This window comes from Leptonychotes weddellii, chromosome 14 (genome assembly GCF_054177405.1).
Source record: "Leptonychotes weddellii isolate Sample4059 chromosome 14, ASM5417740v2, whole genome shotgun sequence".
Taxonomy (NCBI): Eukaryota; Metazoa; Chordata; class Mammalia; order Carnivora; family Phocidae; genus Leptonychotes; species Leptonychotes weddellii.
This window is the reverse complement of record NC_138382.1, coordinates 38,177,969-38,183,837: the sequence shown is the minus strand read 5'-3', so window position 1 is coordinate 38,183,837 and position 5,869 is coordinate 38,177,969. Positions and strand designations below refer to the sequence as shown.

General features: G+C 42.5%; 1 pseudogene; it reads right to left on the bottom strand.

The window, feature by feature from the left end:
• Positions 1-3,274: 3,274 nt before the first annotated feature.
• On the bottom strand, positions 3,275-4,555 carry LOC102749740 (interferon alpha-2-like; annotated as a pseudogene).
• Positions 4,556-5,869: the final 1,314 nt, after the last annotated feature.

Here is a 5,869-nt window from a genome sequence, read left to right as displayed (position 1 = left end):
TTTGCTTTACTTAGATGAGATTGGAAGACATCACCCATTTCAATTATTTTTTCATTTTTTCATCGAAGTTTAATTTGTCCAATACTTGAGATGGTTCTATGTAAACGGAGCCAAAGCTTTCAAATGAGAAAAAAAAAATGTTTGTGTCACAGTCACAAGTATGCAGCTTTGTTCTCCTTGCTCAGAACACAATTTTACCTCTGCTCCCGGGCTCTGTTTTCGCTCTTTTCATTTCTGCACCTCAGCTCTGCTGCCTCATCCCTGGGCATCTGTCCTCTTCAGAATGGATGTGTTCCCTGTGTTTGACAAGCACCCCCAGGGGTCTTCCCACACCTTGATCATTGGCCGGCATTCATATTAATTGCTCAGGGCACAATGACCGACGAAGAATACTCTCAGATTTTGTGTACAAAAGACGACTTCCGAGGATGGCCACGTGGCTGTACGGGGGGGCCTCAAGACTCTTTCCACCTTGTCCTACTAATGACTCAGCAGTTCTTCCCCAACCCCCAGGCTGGTTTCCTAATTGTTTTAGGTACACCTGGATGTGTCCGTTCTACTTTCAGCCGCACATCTGTTTGTCCTTTCTGGACAGCACCTCATCCCGAGGAGCAGTGCAGGTTGCATATTATGCTGTGGGCCCGCGTGCCCACAGCCTCTTGTGTTCCATCTTCGTCCTCCTCACTCCCCCCTTCCCTCCCTCGCTCGCTCACTGCCTCTCTCTCTACCTGACTGCCAGGAGTCAGCTCATCACACTTCCAGCTTTGAGCAAACCTGCCTTGGAGGGGGCTTGTTTTTGTCCCCTAAACACTCAATGGCCCGAGACCCAAGAGGGTTTCTGTGACCAATTCCTCTTCTTTCCGGCAGCTACTCAAGTGTCATATTTTTCCATGTCTTCCAGAGGACACAAGGTAAACATTATGTACTACATGTGTGTGTCAGGGGCATGGGTGTGGGTGAATTATCCCTCCCTTTTTTCTTAAAATTTTACCTTAAATAGCAACAGCAATTTTATTTTGCTAAATGTTGATTTCTTTTTTTTTAAAGAAATTATTTATTTATTTATTTGACAGAGACAGCGAGAGAGGGAACACAAGCTGGGGGAGTGGGAGAGGGAGAAGCAGGCTTCCCGCTGAGCAGGGAGCCCGATGCGGGGCTCGATCCCAGGACCCTGGGACCATGACCTGAGCCGAAGGCAGACGCCTAACGACTGAGCCACCCAGGCATCCCTAAATATTGATTTTTATGTGGAGTTCAGTTCATTAGACTGTGGAGTCCTTCTTCTGCTCTCAGTTTTTGAGGCTGCAGGGGACTCCATGTGGCTTTCTCGGCTGTGCATGGGCTTCCATTGAGGAATGACCATCCCTGCATTATTGAGTCAGTCCTCTTCTCCTGAGCCCTTTGATTCCTCAAGCTCTGTCTCACAGTGAAAACGTGGGGCAGTGAGGCCACATAGGATGCTAGAGAAAGCTAGCCACCTTTGCTTGACTAGTTCAGAGCTTTTAAAATTGTATATGTTTGTTTTAATTTAGTAATTTCTGGACAGGAGTTGTCTTACTCTTCTGAATTCCTTTCCATTTCATCTTGAGGTCAGTACCAAACTAGGGACGTAAAAATGCAAACAGAAAGGGCCTCTGTACCATTAGTTTCCATCACTTCCAATACATCATTTTTTTTCCTTTCTCCAGTCAGCTTTGCTAGAAAGCTGTCATCACATCTGGATGCACTGAGGCAACAGAAACTGAAAGGTAGTCTGACCAGGAAGGGAGTGACAACACTAAGGTGACTCCCAGGTGAGAGAAAAACATCGGGAGCTCTTCTCTTCTGCAGCCTTGCCTTCCACCTGTTGCCCTGTGGTTTCTGCTTGTGAATTCCACCAAGCCTGCTCTCATTATGGGCAGTTCCATCTGCTTCCCCATGTACCGGATGGTTTCAATCCATAGAGCAGCTTACTGACATTCCACACAGTAGTAATCAAAATAATAATAAATTAGCATTGTGAGGAATGACATATGCCATGGTTTAAAAGAAATACATATTAAACAGATTGACACGATTTGCTAATACTTCAAGTCCATGAATCAACCCAGAGACACATACATTGCAAAAAGGGGAACTCTGCAGAAAAAAAATGCCCATAATTTCCAATTCCCATTCTATTTTCCTGCTGCATTTCAGAAGGCAAATCTCTCACAACTATTTTCTCCGAATACATTATCACTCCCCCCAATGATGAATTCTGGCAAGCCAGCTTTCACTAAAGTTTCAGTCTCCCTATATCCCAGTGTGGTGGGCACTTTCCATCCACATTTTGCAGTGATGGAATTCTTTGAAGCACTTTTCATCTTTGAAATACTCTTACCAATATTCTCTCTTATCTTACAGTCTTAGGGCCATTCCACCTTTGTTTCCTTTGTGGCTCTTTTCTCCCTTACCATTCGAAGGTTTAAAGAATTGAACTTTTTAATTTAATTTTATTTTATTGAGAAAGAGAGAGAGTGCGAGCACAAGTGGGGATGTGGGGGAGTGGTGGGGGAGAGGGAGAAGCAGACTCCTTGATGAGCAGGGAGCCCATCCATCTCGGGACTCCATCCCAGGACCCTGAGATCATGACCTGAGCCTAAGGCAGATGCTTATCCCACTGAGCCACTCAGGTGCCCCTCGAGGAATGAATCTTAAGTTCTTTTCTCATGCTCTACTCTTCCCATGTGACCACTTCTGTTCCTAGGCTTTCAGTTAATGGAGTTGCTTATAAATTGCAGACTCAAATATACATTTTCCAAGAATATTTATACTTGGAAGTCTAGCAGTCAATTGTAGGAGGTATCTACTGCTTCTGTTTTTGCTTCCTGACATGACTTACTGCAGCTTCTGCTGAGAGAACTCCATTTTTCCCCTTCTTCTCATTATACCACTTAACGTAACTGATACTACTTCAGTATGATTATTGCTTTTAGGTTGGTTTCTCCACAAAAATCAGTGGTACAAAGCAGGATTGGATTTGTTATGTCCACCTCTATCCTGACAGCAACATATAAACTGGCTTAGAGAAAGTCTATTTTTAACTTATAGCATGAATAACGTAATAATGAGTAAGTGTGTTGTACAATACATTCTCTCATCAGGTTATAATCAGACTTGTTTCTTTTTTAAATAATAAACAAATACAATAATTTTTCTATACAAAATATTTAATAAAGAAAGGAAATAATAAATTTAACAAATATAAACGATAAATTTTTTCTCTTAACTACAAAGGGAAAGTATACCTAATATTGTTCAAAGATAACTTAAATCTTATAGTTAAATAAATAAGTTGTTAAATAGATACATCAATAGAATTAATTGATTAATGGTCATCATTTCAGCAGGGTCGTCTGAAAGCAACTTGTTCTTATAGCTGACATGATGTCACTTAATACTCCTGAAAACATTTTGACAAATTGATTCCAGCATGTCATGATTATAGCAGAAATGAGAGTCTTTGACATGGCAGAACACATGGAAGTATGATATTATTTGTCAGTGAGAGTCATTACCATGTAAAACCAGGTCTCATTTCTTGCCCCTTAACCTTTCTTGCAAGGTCGTTGATGAAGAGAAGGGTTTCATCATTTCTGCTCTGACAATCTCCCAGGCACAAGGGCTGTATTGCTTCTCTTGCAGATAGAGGGAGATTCTTTGGAAGTAGCTCCTCAGGATGGAGTCCACCTTCATGAGGGGAGGCTCTGCCATTCCAGCCTCCTGCATGAGACATGCTTCTAGGTCACTCAGTTGCTCAGAAAGTCCCGAGCAGAATTCCTCTAGGAGGCTCGTCTTCCAAGCAGCAGATGAGGCCTCTGTGCAGAAGAGGTGGAAGATCTTCTGGTTCATCACATGGATGACAAAGAGGGCTTGAGCCTTCTGCAACTGCTTGCCATCAAGCACCTCCTTGGGGAAGGCAAAGTTATTTCTGTCCCTCAGGCAGGAAAAAGGGGAGATCCTTCTCATTTGTCTCAGGAGCATCAAGGCCCTCCTATGAACAGGCCATGGTTCTGAGGCAGGTCACATCCCAGAGAGCCGCTGAGCACCACCAGGGCCACCAAGAAGGAAAAGGGCAGGGCCACTGGGGATCCTTCAGATGCTGCTGGCCTGGCTGGGGTGGGCAACCTTGGGAACCGTGACTCTAGGTTCTCTGAACATCTTCCCTTGTGCATGCTCTTAAATGAGAACACATTAGTTTCCATTTTCTGAATGTTCCTCTTACTTCCTACTTTTGTTTTTGTTTTTCATTTTGCATTCTCCAAATGGGTTTAGAGCAGTGTTTCTCACCCATTTCATTTCATTATTGCCTCCCCTTCTCTTGACCCCAGAGCCATTTTAGATATTTTTTGCTAATTGAATCCCTCATGAAATTTTAATGACAGTTATCCTCTATATCTATTTATGTCCTCTCTATGTATCTGTACTTTATACATAGAAGGAGTGCCAAACTTGACTCTTTTATCCAATGTAGGGTTAAAATTGACAAAAATTTTAAGCTAAAAGTAAAATTAAAAGTTATTAACATTTTATTTAATTTTTTAGCTAAGTTTTCAGAGCAAATTTTAATATACATACTTATATAAATAGTAATGTATTAAAATCATATTCAAATTTAAAATTATACCAATACATAATAATAATAATATGACTGCAGTGATATACTTAAAAATTTATTAGAAGTGCTCAAAACAATTGAAAATTTACAGTATTTTCCTGACATGTATTTTTAGGTCTTAACTTTTATTTTTGCTTCATATCGGAAAATAATTTTTAATTTCACCAGCTGCTAGATATTCATCCAGATATTCTCAACATTTATTTCTTTTCAGCAATTGACATAATTATTTAATGTGTTTAATAACTTTAGTAGAATTAAATGATCAAATATGAACTACTTGCTTTTAATTCTAAAGCCCAGTTCACACTAAGACTCCAACATAAGCAACATAAACAGACAATCAATGGCGGCTACTAAGTAAGGGAAGGCCACCTCTCACAATACAGCTTTGAGATCAAGCAAATGATGGAGGGAGAGTCCTCTGGCGGGCCATCTATTTGATGTAAATTTTATTGCTCTAAACTTACATACATTTTCTATAACTTCCATGAACTCAATGTCAATACTTCACATAAGATACTCAAGAAAAACCAACAAGATGTGAGCTCTGAAGTAGGTTCTGTCCTTCAGGCATGTGTGAGAGCGGACACTTTTCAGCTGTCTCACAGTAAGAGGATGTCTGTGCACTCTGCGCTATGGATCCAGGGGAGGTGTCCAGCAAGGGATCAGGCAGGGATGCAGCAGAGCGAGGCTCCTGAGCTAGCCAAGAGAGGTGGGCCATGGAGGAGTTCGGCAATTCCCCAGGCAGTGGCAAAGGGGCGCGCGGTCGTCCTTTTTGGCAGCAGTTTCGGGCAAAGGCTAAGCTGCTGCCTCAGGAGCCAGCTTTGTCCTTCTTATATAGTTCACAAAAACTCATCCTTTGGGCTGCCCTTTCTGCTGAGTATGCCAATCTGTGGCTCTTTAGGCAGGGACATTTTTGGCTAGGAGGAAGTCCTGCACCTTGCATGTTCTGGGCTCGGCCCTGAGTCATGGGCTCGCCTTTCCTGCAGAAACTGCTGGCTGACCATAGTCCGCTGAATCGTTTTTGTACAGGGATTTGAGGCTCGGAATGGGAGCGCATTCAGTCATATTTATAGCTTCGGGGTCATGTGTGTGCCTGATGTCGCGGCCGTGAGAGGCTCAGTCAGTATGGTGGGTAGGGGACAAGGCTGGACAGCGGTATGATGATACAATGGTGTGATGGACAATGGGGCAATGTTGAGATAGGATAGTGGGGTGAGTGATGTC